General features: G+C 44.1%; 1 long non-coding RNA gene across 1 annotated transcript; it reads left to right on the top strand.

The window, feature by feature from the left end:
* Positions 1-1,652: 1,652 nt before the first annotated feature.
* Positions 1,653-15,005, top strand: LOC307095080. The gene is made up of 3 exons (XR_013813174.1): positions 1,653-1,760; positions 2,758-2,798; positions 4,358-15,005. It is a non-coding gene; the product is annotated as an uncharacterized lncRNA (long non-coding RNA).
* The last annotated feature ends 3,153 nt before the right edge of the window (positions 15,006-18,158 follow it).

The raw sequence follows: 18,158 nt of genomic DNA on the forward strand, positions 1-18,158 counted from the left end.
GCACAGCTGCTTTTTCTGCCCTTGGTAGCACTTGAGGGATTCCTCCAATACCGGGAGCAGGCTATTGAGGTAGGACATAAGGACATAGACTTGCATACAGTAGGGGTGGAAGAGGTGTTGGCTATAGATACCAAGTGTTAAAGACCAAGTTATCTTCAATCATGGGGGTGGGGGGAGGCGGGTAGACAAATCAGGGAAGATTAATATATAGTCAAGATACAATGAACTCGGCTCTCAGTTTATTCACAGTAATTTCAGAGGTGTGGTGGCTTGAGTCCACAAAATCGTGGTGGTGGGAGTGTAACAGGTAAAGCTTGTATGCATAGGCATTTAGTATCCAGGGAGTTAATCTGCAGTGAATGCAGAGGACATCTTGTAATAGGCAGCCATAGAAGGGGTTGATGAATGTAATGGTGACGTCTGAAGGTATGAATGGAAGTGGTGGCAAACTGGCACATAGGAAGTGAAGCGAGCAAGGTGGCACTTACGGTGCTTTGATCACAAACACGAGGGTCCCTGGGATGCCCTCGGCGCTGGCTGAAACAGGATAGGACTTGGACCAGTTTTGTCAAACACAAGGGAGGGAATTAGTTGTGAATTGAACGTGTGATTATTATGGAATCAGAAATAGGACGGAAAATTTGCCTAATTACAAAAATCACCTTTTTAGGGGGATACTGGGAGTGGGGAAGGGATATAAGCCATCTCTATCAGGCCTTTGACAATTTCTAAAACTAATCTGGAGCTTCTCTATGCTTTTCTTTCCCCTCAGAATGATTTTGGGTAGCTCTTTTTAGGGCGATTTAAAATATACATATAAATTGCAAATCATAAGGGAGATGTGGGAGATTCTATGTAATTTTACAATCGTATGTCAAGAAGGTCATTGAAGTTGGCCCAATAGCCAGGCTGGAAATTTTTAAGGAAAGTCTGATTGGATAAAAGGCTAGAGAAAATCGGATGCACAATTGGGTGGATGTACACATGGATGGAACTATATACATCAGGGGGCCATTGAATGCACGGCTATAGAAGGAATGTTTTGAAAAGCAATGGGAGACGTGGATTGATGCACAGATTGAGAGATTCAATATATCAAGTGAAGGCGGAGATGGTTAGTGGTGTGTAGAAGGGTATGTTGGATGCCTGAACCTTGTCCACATACAGATTTATATGTGATTGCCAGATGGCTGGGTATTCATGGGTGAACATGGGAATCAGTGCATAGTTCCTCTAATTACATGCGTGATCGCATCATGGGTGGCTTTCAGGTCGTTGGACAGGTGGTTTGATGAATAGATTGATCTATGGATGGTATAAGAAGTTCATCATTGAAAATAGACACTGTAAAGTCACATGTAAAGTGGAATGAAAAGTGGAGGGGCTATTGAGGCATACCAGCTTAGTTTTTTTATTTATAAAATAAGCTTAGTGATGGGGTTCTCAAAATATTGTGATAAGAAAAAAGAAGCCAAAACCCTCAGTAGCAAAGATCACAAGAATAGTTTTAACAATGATTTTTAAAAAATATTTTAATATAAAAGTATTGTAATATCTTCTAGGGGAGGATCCAACAGCGCACTTGACCTTGTATTTGACGTTGGTGTATGCATGTGTCACATTTTCCCATATCTTCCACAGTTATAACTGAGGTGTTCCCAGTGTAAGACGTGAGACATCTTAGATGCTGACATTCCTAGATCAATCCAAATTGTAGTTCTTGTTGATCAGTTCTGTGGATTTGATCTTCGGAAATGCTGGTAAGAATCAGTATCGGTGGTGTACTGTGTCTGTGTTGTCCAGTGTGATGTGGAAACCCAGTTTTTTGTTTGTAGTCGTTTAAAATCTAAAACTGTACATGAGACACTGGGGGAGGGGGGTGGGATGAGGGCATGTGCCAGGTGGTAGGGGAGGCTGGGGGAAGGTCAATGGGGGGAAAAAGGAGACATATGTACTACTATATGTAATACTTTAAACAATAAAATAACATTAAAAAAATAAAAATAAAAAAATAAAACTGTATGTGAATTCCATACAGCCTATGATTGTCAAATTATAGAGTGCTTGCAAATCAGATACCCTAGAACCGTGGTCGGCAAACTGCGGCTCGCAAGCCACATGCGGCTCTTTGGCCCCTTGAGTGTGGCTCTTCCACAAAATACCACGGCCTGGGCGAGTCTGTTTCGAAGAAGTGGCGTTCGAAGAAGTTTTTAAGTTTAAAAAATTTGGCTCTCCAAAGAAATTTCAATCGTTGTACTGTTGATATTTGGCTCTGTAGACTCACGAGTTTGCCGACCACTGGGCTAGAAGGTATAAGAAGCCTCTTACCTCCTCACCATAGAATGTGATACTCTCTAGGCAGAGAACATAACCTCTGTATGCTCGGTCAATTTTAAATTCGTTCAAATGTTAAGATATTCTGGCATAAACCCGTGAATCGTGGATGGGTCAAGGAAGAGAAGGAAGGATGTCAGGCAGGTGGGGGAAAAGGGCAAAGGGGGGTGTAAAAAGAGACCAGAAAGCAAATCGACAAGGAAGTAGAATCAGACGCAGTTCGGATGGGCCTTCGTGAGAAGATGAGTTCTCAGTGCATGAGCTCAGCTATGGCCAGTAGGGGTAGGCAGACGTTGAGGAATGCTCCAGAATATTGCCTTGGTGGGAGTTGGTTCTGACTCTTTCGTTTGATGAGTGCATGAAGATTGTCCAAACATTGTCAAGCATTCCCTTTTTTTTTTCTTCTTTTTTTTGTCTCACAAGCATCTTCCATAAGCGAGGACCAAAGAGATTTTTGACTGCAGGTAAGAGCATGAAGACTTATCTTCTCATGTTGAGATACCCTCTTGGCTGTGTTGGTGATGGGTTCGATTCTTAGGTCCTGAGTTACTTGACACTGCATTTGTGTTTTCCTCCAACCTATTGTGTGGCCTATGTGATTATGTTGAGGTTATAGCCTAACCCCGGGTTTTAGTTAGTAAACAAGACTAAGACTACAAATCAAAATACAAGGAGTGTTGTGTGTTTTTTTCCAAGTGAAAACCATCAAATTGTACAAGAGGCATTCAGGAAAGCAGGGAAAATAGATACTGTGGGTATTTCCCTAATGGGGTTAGATTTTTTTGAAAGTTTTCCATGAAATGGTATATATACTTTGCAGCAGATATTATTAACATTTTCTTGGTACAATGGTACATCATCATTCTTTAAAAATATATATTTTATTGATTTCAGAGAGAAAGGGAGAGGGCAGAGAGAGAGAAATATCAATAATAAGAGAGAATCGTGGATCGGCTGCCTCCCGCATGCCCCCTACTGGAGATGGAGCCTACAACCCGGACATGTGCCCTGACCGGGAATAGAACCGTGACCTCCTGGTTCGTGGGGCGAAGCTCAACCACTGAGCTACACACACCAGCCAGGCTGTCCCATCATTTTTTTATTTTATTTTATTTTCTAAATACGTTTTTATTGATTTCAGAGAGGAAGTGAGAGGAAGAGAGAGAGAGAAACATCAGTGATGAGAGAGAATCATTGATCGGCTGCCTCCTGCAGGCCCCTAGTGGGGATTAAGCCCGCAACCCGGGCATGCGACCTGACTGGAATCAAACCATGATCCATGACCTCCTGGTTCATGGGTCAACATCTAACCGCTGAAGCATGCCATCTGGGCCATTTTATTTTATGTTTAACCCCAAATTGAAATACAAATTGTGAATAAGGAACACCGAAAATGGCGGTTTCAGCAATGCATTTGTGGTTGAATGACCTGAAAATAATTAGGAACGGGAAGGTGGGTACTCAAATCACAGCTGGGGCGGCAGGGGGAGGGGGGAGGGCAAAAATCATGGTTTCATCATTTTTGTGCACTGAAGCAAGCTAAGTTTTTGCAGCTTGGAGAGACTTAGTACCAGGCTCCTGGGTGTTGTTTTCCAGGGACTAGCAGTAACATCCTGGACCGCCAGGTGACCTCCTTGTGGTAGGAGGCATGGCTAGCTATATATATAAAAGCCTAAGCCACCATTTGACCAGTCGCTATGATGCACACTGACCACCAGGGGGCAGAACTGAGGAATCTCAGAGGGAAGGGGAGAGGGGTGAGGGTGGGAAGATTAACCAAAGATCTTATATGCATATTAGAGGCCTGGTGCACAGATTCCTGCACTGTTGGGGGTCCCTCAGCCTGGCCTGTGGGGATCGGGCCCAAACCAGCTCTCCAACATCCCCCGAGGGTCCCTGAATTGCAAGAGGGCGCAGGCCAGGCCGAGGGAGCTCACTGGTGCACGAATCCGTGCACCGGGCCTCTAGTCTAAGATAACCCTGTTTGTTTTCATTCGCCATATCTCCCTCTGTCCTCTCCCAGGTGGTGGATGTGTGGACAACAGGACCCTAGGCACCTTCCGAAGTGACCCCACCCTCAGCCTCACCCAGATGCTGTCTCGTTTCCCCCTCTGAGAAGCTCGCTGCGTCTCTGTTTCTCAAAAGGCACGGCTTTCCTAGAACTGACCTGCTGGCCGGCAAGTAATTGCCTGGACTGTGGCGCCACAGTGCTTCTCTGTGCTCTGAATATATGTCATGTGATTACTTCTATTGTCTTCTTGACCCCGTTGCATTTTGGGGGGTGGGGGGTGGAAAAATTCGTGTTTTACTTTAGAAATGGGGGTGGGAAATGTAATTGTGTAACCCATAGACACCACCTTGGTGACCCCCCACACACACACACCTCCCACCCCCACCCCACGATAGTCAGGCTTTCTCACAAGCTATGTGTCTCCCACGGGCCATTTTGGTACCCTTTGGGACATCCTTTGTTCCGAATTGGAGCCCACAGTTTCTGGTGGTATTTTTTCAGAGGTGGCCCAAACAAGATCCCCTTCCTATCTGTGTTCCTGCGATAAGCGATGGGTTGTTTTCCCTGTTGAGGGAGCCTGGTACGTTGCATTGTAGACCAGGTGTTGACGTTGACCAACTCTTCCCCAACGGCCCACCCGTAGACCTGAGTGCCACCACCACGTGGGTTGTGTTCAGGGGGAGCCAAGACCATTGCCCTGGCATTTTGAACCGTGGTGATACCGTCTTGTAGATGACCGGCTCCTTGGTATCCCTGGAATGGTCGTCTTTGGGATCCCCGTGAACACCACAAAGGTACCGCAGCGATTTCAAGGTCAAATCTCCGTGGCCCTTGATTTCCACTGGTTGTCCGCGTCGCCTCCGCGGGTTGAATGGAGATGGCGGAGTTTTATCAGTCTGTTTTCCTTGTCTTGTTTCTGGAACATAAACTCCTCTGTCTCGAGGGAACACCTACCTGCAACGCCCGACTTATCTCAGTAACAGCTTTACGCCTCGTACATGGAAACGGGGGCCGCCAAGAATGAATGGGTTAAAACAAACAAACAAACAAAAAAGAAGGAATGGGTTATGACCCAAGTTAACGTCGCCTGTGGCCATTCGTCGTCCACCTTCCATTTCTAGTTCCGAGGGGTGGACCGTAGTTAACCATTTGTGGTGTAGTGATGAGTCGCTGCTCTCGGCGTATCTATACGTTTATGTTGGGTTTATTTCACAAATGCGCCACCGTGTGCGATGGCCTGTGTGTGGCCACTGTTAATGTGTTTTGTTTTTTTAAGTATATGGTGGACATACTCTCAAACTGATAAATCTCCTTTCCCTGTAGACCTTTTATTGGGTGTCGTGCATATCACCATGGGTTCACCCACTCCTCTACTTGGGGACACGTCGGTTAACTGTGTTTCTTTGTGTTTGCCGCTGCATATAATGTTGTAATGTATATAATTATAGATCTATATTAACGCGCTCGTGCTCCTGATTCTCTCGTAAAACAGACTTCTAGACGGGGCATTGTTGTACCCTTCGTTCTGCATGCGTTTGATTTCAGTAGATATTGTGAAATTGCCCTTGCCATGTTTTCCAGGCCCGCACCCAGCTCTGGTGCGATGGCCGTGCTAATTTTCATGAGGAATTGGACACGATGGGTGTGATCGACCATTAAGCCGATCTAATAGGTGAAAAAAGTTACGCCCACTTTTTAGACAGTAAATGGCCATCGATCAAATAGACCCAATAGTGATAGGTGATTCATTAACCAACTAACAAAAAGTAGCCCCTCTTTTTCCTCTAGTCCCAAGACTCATCCTGGTTGTCAGAGGTAAAATCCATTGCCCTTTTCAAAATAAGATGCTCCTTGGAAGTTCATAAACTTCCTACGTATACCTTATGCCAGTGTTTATTTCTTTGACTTTTTAGTGTGGAAATCTAGATTTAGAGTTTCAAGAATCATACAGAAGAACCCCCCACCACCACCACCTTGGTTTTTTTCCTACTGTGTTGTGTTCTCTTTCTCTTACTTTCCCTCCAACTTATATATGTTTTTTTTTTAATCCTTGCCCGGGGATATGTTCCCATTGATTTTTAGAGAGAGTGGAAGAGAGAGGGAAAGACAGAGAGAAATATCGATGTGAGAGAAACACATCGATTGGTTGCCTCCTGCACGCGCCTCAACCAGGGCCCGAGCCGGGGAGAAGCCTGCAATCAAGGTACGTGCTCTTGACCGGAATCGAACCCGGGACCCTTCCGTCCACAGGCCGACGCTCTATCCACTGAGCAAAACTGGCTTAGGGCCCAACCTACTTTCTAGCATTTTCTTTTGATGTGTATTCTCTCCCTAGAAAACACTTCTTTTCTCTGTCTCATGCACTCCTCTGTTTTTAGAGTTACCTTGGAAGAGGAGAGGTGCGATGGTAGCCCATTCTTGATATAAGGCGTTCCGTTGCAAAAATGCAGTCACTGGCTCGTGGCGACAAAATCGTACAATCTGTGTGGCTCACTTAAGTGAGACCCCCCCTCATGCCCCCAGAATACTGTGTTGATATTACTATCTTCAAACTCTCCAACTTTTAAGAATTCTCCCGTTGTGTATCTGTAGGCTAAGTGTGATGAGTGTTTGCCGGAGGGATGGTAGTTTGTTGTCTCTAAGAACCAGCTTCCGTCCTAGTATTGATAGTCAAGGAAGACCAGTCTACGGATGAGTGGTAGATGGGAGAGCATACGCTTGTCACCAAGAGAGATGCCAGGAAAAGGAGTCGGGATTGTACGTGAGCAGCCTTTCCCGTCCCGCTCAGGTTCGGAACGGCGAGAAGAGTAAGGAGACTTGATTTTATGGAGGTTGGGGAAGAGGTTAAAAATGACCCTAATCAGCAAGGGGGCTTCGGTGAATAGGTGATGTGCCCCCCTCTTGCTTTCCTTCTGCCTCTTCATCCGCTGTTGGGACTTCATTTAGGACTTCTTTTTTTTTTTTTTTTTCATTTAGGACTTCTTCTTCTGACTTGATCACCTTTTTAAAAAATATCGCTGCTGGTTCTATGTGGAGTAGGGATAGATTCAAACAGAGCCTTGTAAAAAAATAAAAAAATAGTGATTCATGGTTATCGTCATTCATAAAGACTCTAGGTCAGTGGTTCCCAACCTTTTTTTTTTTTTTTTGGCCATACCCCACTTAAGCATCTCTAAAATCCTGAGACACACACACTCCCCCCCCCCCCCGCCCTCGGCCTCCGTGACATAGAATTCTCATTATTCAAAAAGTGAACTCCTGTTCAAGTGGAGGAAGCCTAAAAGGCCATGAACTTGGTCTAAAAAAGCTTCCAAAGAACATGGCATCCATGAGAGAGAAAAATAAAAGGACCAAATTTGGGACAGTGGACGGACTGAGGAAGAAATCACTAAGGAATTGTTAAAAAAAAAAAAAAGTGATATGACAAAATAACAAATAAACTTTCAAAACACATCATCGAGAACTGAAATGCCTCAATGTGTCACCATGTATATTTATAGGCTGCATATGAGGCCCCTAGAACCATAAGAAATGCAAAACATTCACTGTGAATAACTCATTCTCAAATTGCCCCCCCTTAAAAAAAGTCAAATTGCCCCCCTGTGGGGCGTGTGCCCCACGTTGGAAACCCCTGCTCTAAGTTACCTTCCTTCATTCATAAGGCTCAGAGACATTCCCACCCAGACCCCATTCTCTTAGTGGAGAGAGGGCTGATGGGTAGAGAGCATCAGAATGGATCCAGGATGAGAAACGGTAGATGTGGGATGAGACCGCTGTTGGTTGGCATTGAGGTCTGAAGTGTCTCGGGATTGGTCCCTTCGGGATGAGTGTGCGGAGCTGATGCCACGGGGAGCCGTGGCTTTGCCAGCCTGCCCACATCCATGTTGTCTTTATATCCTTATCAGTCATCCATTTCCCCGTGTTGATTCCTTTTTTTTTTTTCCCCCGTGGTGTGTTCTGCCTCCTTTTCCCAAAATACATATCTAAGAGCTCCTAGTTGACAGGGACATTTCCCCCCCCCTCATTGTCGTATTTTGATGCTGGAATGTCAGAACGTAAGCATTTTGTGACCATTGGTTCAAAGAAGTCGGTGTAGGAGTGAGTGAGAGGGGTCAGAAGTAATGAGAGACTACATAGCAATAAAGAAGCAATATTACCATTCACATAGATACGTGAGGTGTGTTTTCATATGTCAGTGACCCCAGGCTGTGTTTGTCCTCCTTCTGTCTTGCTTATTTCACTTGGAACATAATGCCCTGGGCCATTTCATGAATTCCTTCCTTTGGAATTCCTTCCTTTTCCTATTCCTTGGCTTATTGTAAATAATGTGTATATGAACATAGTAGTGGTAGTACAGATAAAACTCTTGGAGATCTTTCCTTTCCTGTGGCCGTCGGCCCAGGGTGATTGCTGCATGGTGTGGTAGTTCCATTTTAACCTCTGAGGAATCTTCGTGTTGTGCTCCACAGTGGTCGTGCCCATGTATATTCCCACCAATCTCGTACGAGGGTTTTTCTCTGCATACGCGTGAGTATGTACCTCCTGCCTTTCTGATAATAGACATCCTAACAAGGGTGACATGGTACCTCACTGTGCCCTTGAATTGTCCTCTCGATTAATGATGTTGAGTAACTTTTTTTTTAAGTCCCGCGGGGCCATATGTATGTCTTGGGGAAAGAAGGGTCTGTTTAGGTCCTGGGTCCTTGTCCGTTTTTAAACCGGGGTCTGTTTTTTTTGTGGGTTTTGCCTATCCAGTTGAGTTCCTTGCATATGTTGGGTGTGAACCCTTGATCAGATTTGTGGTTAACAAATTATTTCCGTCCATTCTATCGGTTGCCTTTTCCATGAGGTTAGGGTCTCCTTTTCTGAGCAGATGTTTTTCAGTGTGATAGTGTCTCACTTGTTTAGTTTTTCTTTTCTTTCTTTGTTTTTGTTTTGTTTGGTTTGGTTTTTTTTGCTTTTGGTGTCAAATCCGAAAGATGATGGCTGAGATCCATGCCAGGGAATTTACTCCCTGTGTTTCCTCATAGGAGTCTTAAATATTAGGATCTCTAGTTGCTTGTTGTCGTTGGTGCAAGATCGGAGTCCAGTCTCGTTCTTTTTATTTATGTATGTATGTATGTATGTATGTATTTTCACTCCTTTTTAAATGTGACTGTCCAGGTTTCCCAACATCATTGACTGAAGAGACTACCCTCCCCCTATTAAGAATTTTCGGCTCCGTAGCTGAAAAATTACCTGGCCATATGCGCAGAGCGTTGATTTCTGGTCTCTCCGTGCTGTTGCATTGCATTGATCTCTGTGTGTGTGTTCACGCGCAAACAAACCATACTGTTTTGATTAGTGTAGCTTTGTCACAGCGTTTGAAATTAGGGAGTGTGATGCCTCTGCCTGTTGAGGCCTCACAGAAATTTCAGGATTGCTTTTTCTATTTCTGTGGAAAGTGCCATGGGGATTTTGATAGATTGCATCGACAATGTAGGTCGCTTTGGGTAGTATGAATATTTTAACAATATTTATTCTCCCAGTCCACACACACGGAGTGTCTTTCCACTTATGTGCGTTCTTTTCAGATGGTTGGTGTATAGAAACAGAACTGGTTTATGTATATTAATTTTTTATTTTGGAACTAAACTGAGATTATTCTTTAAAAAAGTTTGTTGTTTTTGTTTTTTTTTTTGGTGGCATCTTGGAAGTTTTCTATATACGGTCATGTGCCACATAACAACAGTTCACTTAACAACGGACCACCCGTATTTTGGGGGTCCCATCAGATTAGAGTGGAGCTGAACAACTCCTCGCTTAGTGATGTCATCGTTGTCCTGTCATAGTATAAATCATTACTCATGTGTTTGTGGCGATCCTCATGTAAATAAACCCACTGCACTGCAGTTACATAAAAGTAAAGCAATACTATTCCTGTAGTAGGCCATGCCATTTAGGGTTTCAGATTTTCACCAAGTGTCATGTTAGCTTTGGCCTTGTCTTATAAGACCTTCTTTATGTTCACGTACATCCCTTTATACCCACTTTGCCGAGAATTTTTGTCATAAATAGATGTTGTGTTTGGTCAAGTGCTTTTTCTGTGTCTGTTAAGACGATTTTACGACGGTTTTAATCTTCATTTTGTTAATGCGGATGTCTAAACATCCATGACCCATCCCTTTTAATAAATGTCACTTGGTAGTGATATATGGCCCTTTCAGTGTATTGTTGAATTTGGTTTGCTAATATATTGCTGAGGTTTTTGCATCTATGTTCACTTAGGGATATTGGCATGTGATTTCATTTTCTTGTATTGTTCTTGTCTGATTTTTGTATCAGAATAATGCTGGTGGACGTGTTCCATTCTCTTCCTCTTTTTATTATTTTTGGAAGAGTTTGAGAAGGATTGCTATGAATTCTTCTTTAATTGTTTAGTAGAATTTACCAGTGAAACCCCTCTATTTCTAGACTTTGTTGGGCAGTTTTTTTATTGCTGCCTTAGTCTCCTGTTATAGTAATCGATCTATTTAGATTTTCTGTGGTTTTTTTTTTTGTGGTTCCGTTTTGGTAGGTTGTATGTTTCTAGGGATTTATCTATGTCTTCTTCTAGGTTGTTGAATTTGTGTGGCTTATAATTGTTCGTAGTGTAGTCATGTACCTCGTAACGATCTTTCGGTCAACAATGGACCTCCTATACAGGGTGGTCCCCTAAGAATATAGGAGAGCTGAAAATTCCTATTGCCTTGTGACCTGGTAGCCTTCCTAAAATTGTAGCATAACACATTAATGTTTTCTGGCAGTCTCAGCCTACAGAGAGTGGTACTTTCAGCTAGAAATGCCTTGAGGGCGCTTCACCTGGGACCCGTTGAGCTTCCCACAGCTATCTTCCCCTTGTAAACCAACGGTCGGATCCTCGTGGTTCTTGTGCAAGATGCTTTGCTGCGGTAACGCGTCAGAACACGTGAAGGAAAAAGGAGTTTGTTACTTAACAGGCCCCAGAGCAGAGAAGTCCCGTGAGAGGGCCCACAGTAAGTCCTAGGGTAGCGAGAGAGAAGCATGAGTCTGGGCTTCCGTTTTTCCTGCGGGCGTAGGGTTTTGCAGGCTCACTCACTCTTTCGTGGTGTATCTACAAGGTCAGAGCGAGAATTTAACGCATGGGAAGAGAAAAAAGCAAGGGGCCCAAATGGTCCGTTATCAGACTCAAGGAAGACCTAAAACAAAGGAACCTCCATTGGGGCAGGTGGTCTGGGTCTTTATCCAGTGTGTGGCCAGCAGTGTCTTTAAAAATAAGTGAACACGCAGAGAAGAAGCAGAGACCGTTTTGACGGTTGTCAGATGGGAGGGGCGTTGGGGAGATGGGTGAAAAAGGGAGTTAACAGCATAGTCATGGGGGTGGTCAAGTACAGCATAGGGAATCGAGATAGTCATATTCTGATAACTAGGTCCAGTGTCAGATGGTGAGGAATTTTATCCAGATGGTCACTTAGTAAGTTATGTAATGTCTATCATCTCTGGGGTGTACACCTGAAACTCGTAATATTGTATGTCACCTGTAACTGAAAATATTTAAAAAAGAGGATTATGTCAGGCACTTGCATTACCCAAAAAAATGCCAACTGTTGGGGCTCACACTACATGACTGTGGTGATGCTGACATAAAGAAGCCTGCTGGGCTGCCAGTCCATAAAAGTATATAGCGCATACATTCATAGTAGTAGACCATATCATGATGTCCGCGCAATAATAGTCTCTTAAGGACACATGTCTCAGAACATATCCTCCTCGTTAAGTGGCACATGACCGTGGTCTCTTGTGGTCCTCCGTGCTGTCAGTTGTCGTGTCTCTTCATTTGTAATTTTATTTGCGTCTTCTCTCTTATTTTCTTGGTAAGTATATGTAAACCTTTTTCTATTTTGGTTATCTTTATAAAAAAACCAGCTCTTCATTTCATTGATCTTTTCTATTATCTTTTTTTTTTTTGCCAGTAGACAAATTTTATTTTTTAAAATCTTCTTTTTTTAATCCTCACCCGAGAATATGTTTCCATTGATTTTTAGAGAGAGTGGAAGAGAGGGGGAAAGACATAGAGAAATATTGATGTGAGAGAAACACATCGATTGATTGGTTGCCTCCTGCACGAGCCTCGACCAGGGCCCGGGCCGGGGAGGAGCCTAAAACTGAGGTACATGCCCTTGACCGGAATCGAACCCAGGACCCTTTGGTCCTCAGGCCGATGCTCTATCCACTGAGCCAAACTGGCTAGGGCTTTATTATCTTTTTAGTCTCTCTTATTTTTTTTCCTGCTCTAATCTTCGTTACTTTCTCTTTTTTATTATATAAATTCTTTATTGTTTAACGTATTATATAACTCTCCTTTTTCCCCCATTGACCTCTCCCCAGCCGCCCCCACCCCCTTTGTTACTTTCTTCTGCTAACTTTGGGATTCATTTGTTTTTATTTTTTGTAGTTTCTTGATGTGAACTTAGTTTGTTTGAGATATTTTCCTTAATGTAGGTGTTTATTACAATAAACTTTTTTTTTTTTTTACAATAAACTTCTTGCTTAGAGCTATGTTTGCCGTGTACCGTACACTTCGGTACGTTATGTTTTTGCTTGCCTCAATATATTTTTTATGTCTTGGTTTCTTCTTTGATCCATTGGTTGTTCCCTCTCTTTTAATTATGAAAATTGACTTTGTGGGCTAGAGTGATCTTGGTTGGCAGTGTTTTTTTTTCCAGCACTTTGTCTACATCATCCCGCTGCCTTCCTGTTCTGCAATGCTTTTGCTGAAAATCGTGCTGCTGGTCTTAACAAGTTGCTTTCTCTTGCTGCTTTTAAGATTCTTTGCTACTCTTTCGCTTGTGACTAATTGATTATATATACGTCTTGGTGTTGGGTCTCTTTGGAGTCCTCTTTTTCAGTGCCTTCGGGATTCCTGAAAGGGAATGCCTATTTCTTATATGAGTTGTGGTCTGTAGCCAATATTAATGTAAATAGCCCTAATGCCCCTTTCTGTATCTCTTCCTCCTGGACTACTGTTACATGTGCATGAGTCCATCGGTTGGTGTCCCATAAAATCCCTTAAGCTCTCTTCACTTTTCATTCTATTTTTTTTTTCTTTTGGCCTCTCCGATTGGATGAATTACACGGCCCTGTCTTTCGCCCGTCCTCTCTTCCACGTCATCCACTCTGCTGTTGAACCCCTCTCGCGAACATCTCAGTTTAGTCGTCGTGTTCTTTAATTATGGGATTTCTGTCTGATACTTAAAAACTTCTCTCCCCGTTGGGCCACCCTCATTGTGTCTCTGCATTGCTCTTCTGACCTCAGTGAGCCTCTTCATGAACCTTACTTGTCAACTCTTACCAGGTTATGAATCTTATTTTCAACTCTTAACCAGAGACGTCCCTTCCCGCCATCTTATTAAGATCGGTGCCTGGAGGTTGTCCTTTTGTTTGGAACATACAGTCATGGGTTTCTTAATGTCCCTCGCGTCTCTTGTGTTGTTTCTGTGGGTTAGGTAACGAAGCCACCCTCCCAGTCTTGACAGAATGGTCTGCTGTAGGAGAGGAGCCTTGGCCATCAGCCCTGTCCCAAGTTCCTGGTTATCTCTCCACCCTTGGTGATGGTCCAAGTGTTCTCCATGGCCCCCGGTATTCGTGGGTGTGTTGAGGCTCCTCAGTGTTCCCAAGGGGAGATTCCCAGTCACCACGTGAGGGCAGACCGAAGAGAAAACTGTCCCAAGTGTCATGGGCCCACCCCATAGCCTTCTCTTGGAACGTAGCCGATGGACGGATGCCATCTTGAGCCCGATGAAGCCGTGTTTTTCCAAGTTGGCTCTTGCTTGTTTGTTTATCTGCATTGGAGGGTTTCGGGAAGAGAAAGAGAACCAACAACCTGCTCAACTTAAAGTGAAACGGGCTACTTATTTGACAGTCAATTAAACTATAGCTGTATGGTTCCTTGAGACGTATATGACCAAGTTAGGGTTAATCTTCTATGAAAAACTACCCCAAATTAATTCTTAAAAAAAAGGCAAGCATCCCGGTATCAGTGCGGCCAAGCCTGTAAGTGATCAACTCCTAAAAGAAAAGGTATTGTGAATGGCCAAGAGCATATAAAACAATGCCCAACCACATCCATGATGAAATAATTACAGATATCGAATAATAATTATAAATAGATACACACACACAATGAAACAAATCCACCATTGGTTGTCTTTTTTCACCTATTAGATTAAGAGGTACAAAGTGTGGAGAAATTTGGACTCCTGGTATGTTACCAGGGGAAATAGGCATTGGATGGAAATTAGCACGTTTTGACTCACAATTTTAGTCTTAGAAATTTACCTATAGGATGTAATAGGTATTGTTCAAAAATGTGTGTAAACTCAAGGGTACTCCCTGCAACCTTAGTTATACTTGTGAACGTGTGAGTTAACCTGTTTAACCCAGTCGCCATGCTTGGTGACCTAGTGATGATTCATTTATCCAATTGGCTTGTGTTCAGTTACTTAATAGTAATATGTGTTCTAAGTAATTGATATGAAAATCCAGGTGGTTGTTATTTTCCAAACGTTTGTTTTCCCACCAGTGATTGAGTTCCTGTGTTTCAGGCTTCCACCTTGTGTTTTGTTCATGTGAAATGATATATGTATGCGCTTCTTCGGATATGGTCAATAAACTAACTTTATAGGAAGAATAGTCAAACATGGTGATAGTTTGAGTTCTGTTCATTTTTTTTTTTTACTGTTTTATTTGTGGGAGTGTTGTGCGCCGTTTCAAATATATGTATTTCAGTTATATAGATAGCGCTTAATTGAGTTCTTAGTCGATGTACCACATGCTGAGATCAACACTATTTCACGGATTACTTCATCGAATACTTACAATAACCATGCTGAATACTTATAATAACCATTATCCCTTTTTAAAAAAAAATAGAGGTTAAGTTTGAGGTTGAGTTTGACGATACACTTCGTCCTGTTATTCACAACTTACTACAACCCACATCACATCACAACCTCTGGAAGGTAATCGTGAAACACATCACTATTTTGCTAAATTGATGGCGCGAAACCATCAATTTTGGGGAAACCCGCACATTTCCGAGGTCGTGTTCATTCTCCCTTGGCCTTTAGGGTCAGACCCATGAGAATTCCCAAGTGCAGTCCCTCGGGCGAAGAGGTGTAAGTAATGAGATGTGGCGGGAACAGGGCGTTGATTTCTGGCAAATTTTGTGGTGTCAAACTACAAAGAACGAATGACCTTCTAGAGCTGGGGGGCAGGGCAGTGCTTAGGAGGTGGGCCGCTGGGTTCCTCAGGAGAACAGGCCACAGAGCCCTGGGTGCCATGGGGACACCGGTCAAAGCCCGAGAGAAATGGCCAATAAGAGGAGTGTCACTCAACGAAAGACCACCAGCTTCGGAATAGACAGGGTGACAGGCAACGCCAAGGCCAATGCTGCAGAGAGCGGGGGTGGGTGGGGGGGAGCCGACCAGGATCTCCGAGTGAAGACGCAACCCCCACCCTTCAACACCAACTTCAACGTCATCATCTGTGGGAATATTTTTCCAACTGTGCTCGATGACCACACGGTCTGGATTCCCTACCCGCTTCGTGTAGGTTTCCCATAGTTATTCATCCCCCTCCCCTTTCCCCAGTTCTCTGTATTCATTCCAGCACTTTTCTGAACATCACACGTTGTGTCTTGCAAGGATAATGACTGGGGACGTCTGATCTGGCAGCTGAATCGTTGGCCCAAATGATAACCAGGGGAATTAAGACGTAAGTGTCACCCGGCGATGTCTCAACGGGGGCTAACGTATCTTTAGACATTGGACTGGTTCATGAAAGTCAGGAAGATGCTGTCACTAACTTCTTTTTATCTCCTGTTACTCTGAGGGACATGGACGATAGGAGAAACTCGGTGTCTCATCTAGAGAAAGCCGAAGGAGGAAGAGAAGACCCGGAGAGAGCCGTCGTGGTGGGTTCAGTTACATCGATCCAAGAGGAATGATGGGTGCCAAGCCGTGCGTCAGCTCTGGCTTTGAATTCGAAGCAATGGAGGAACGTTTGGACGCGATGATGAACCTCTTCAAGGATGAGGCAACTGATTGATGATGGTGAGGTATTTATACGAACATATGTTGTTAAACGAACATATGAATACATACATTCATATGTTGTTAAACGGACATATGAATACTGAATGGATAAATAGGGCCAAAAGTCAAGTTCTTGCCAACAGAAAACTAGTCAACACCAGGGCAGGATACTAACAATCAGCCTTTGACAATAATCACCATAATTGCTTCCTCCCGGAACCATCCAAAGATGGAACCCCTTTTTGTTTTTATTGATGGTAGAGAGAGAGAGAGGAGAATGGAGAGGGAGAGAGAAACATCGATTGGCTGCCACCTGCACGCCCCCTACTGGGGGTGGAGCCCAAAACCTCTTGGTTCATGGGTGACTTCTTGGCTCAACCAATGGATCCACACCTGCCTGGCGGGACCTTCATTCTTGACTCTTTCCTTTGTTCGATAAAAATCACTTTGACGTCTACTGTTAGAATGTCCACTGTCCATCTCCTGCTCTTCACTCATCATGTGGTGGAGAACCATGATGAAGAGAAGCCTGGCCGGGGAACTCTTGATTTGCTTGGGAGGGTCTTGTCTGGATGTGTGACGAACACCGTTGCCTGAGGACGCTGACGGACTCCTTCCAGATGTCCATCTGAGGTCCTGGCTCTCTAACGAGGGCAAATAAGGCTCTCAGAGCCTGGCTGTCGGTGACGACCTCTGGGTGACCACAGACATGGCTGCAGGCACGCCTTTCCTGTCTCGTGGGACAGTTCAGGACTGTGGCAGAGGACAGGTGAATAGGACAGTCCTGGTGTCCTGTCGAAGGAGGCGGTCTGCCCCTGTCGATGTCAACAGGGATCCAAGGCTGGCCTCCTTTTGCTCATTTGGAAGAGCATTGTAGAGGGGGACTGGTCTGTAGGAAATAGGTTCTGGAAGCACGAAGGCGGAAACAAAACAAACGTGGAATTAAGAGAAGGGTACTGAACGTCTCCTCAGTGTGGGGGGGGGGGGGGAGTAGGAAGCCCAGGCACGCGTGTGCTACTTTCTGGCAGTGGCATACATGTTAGTGCTTTGTTGTTGGTACTGCTGAGTATGTTCCAAGATGATATTTTTTGTTTGTTTTCTGTTCCATTGTTTGTTTTTTTTGCATTCCGACGGGCTAAGTGAGACCCTCCGCTTCAGCGACTGGAGGTGAGGCGTGTACCAGGATCCTGGGAGACGCCGTCACGTGCTCCAGGCCACATCTTCAGGTGTGTGTTCATCTTTTCAGTGGTTCTCTGGGTCATATCTTCATAACGTGCCATTTCTATGGTGATGGTCTTCACCCTCGTTTCTGAATGTAAACTTTCAGTTTATTTATTTTATTTCTTCTTCATCCTCGCTCGAGGATATTTTTCCAATTGATCTTTTAGAGAGAGAGGAAAAGAGAGGGAAAGACAGAGAGAGCCCTAACCCGTTTGGCTCAGTGGATAGAGCCTCGGCCTGTGAACTGAAGAGTCCCAGGTTTGATTCCAGCCAAGGGCACATGCCAGGGTTTCAGGCTCGATCCGCAGTAGGGTGGCGTGTAGAAGGCAGCCGATCAATGATTCTCTCATCATTGATGTTTCTCTCTCTCTCGCCCTCTCCCTTTCTCTCTGAAATCAATAAAAATATATTTTAAAAGAAGACAGAGAGAAACATCAACGTGATGTGAGAGAAATACATCAATTGATTGCCTCTTGCACATGCCCCAACCGGGGCCTGGG

This window comes from Cnephaeus nilssonii (genome assembly GCF_951640355.1).
Source record: "Cnephaeus nilssonii genome assembly, chromosome: 24".
Lineage (NCBI taxonomy): Eukaryota > Metazoa > Chordata > Mammalia > Chiroptera > Vespertilionidae > Cnephaeus > Cnephaeus nilssonii.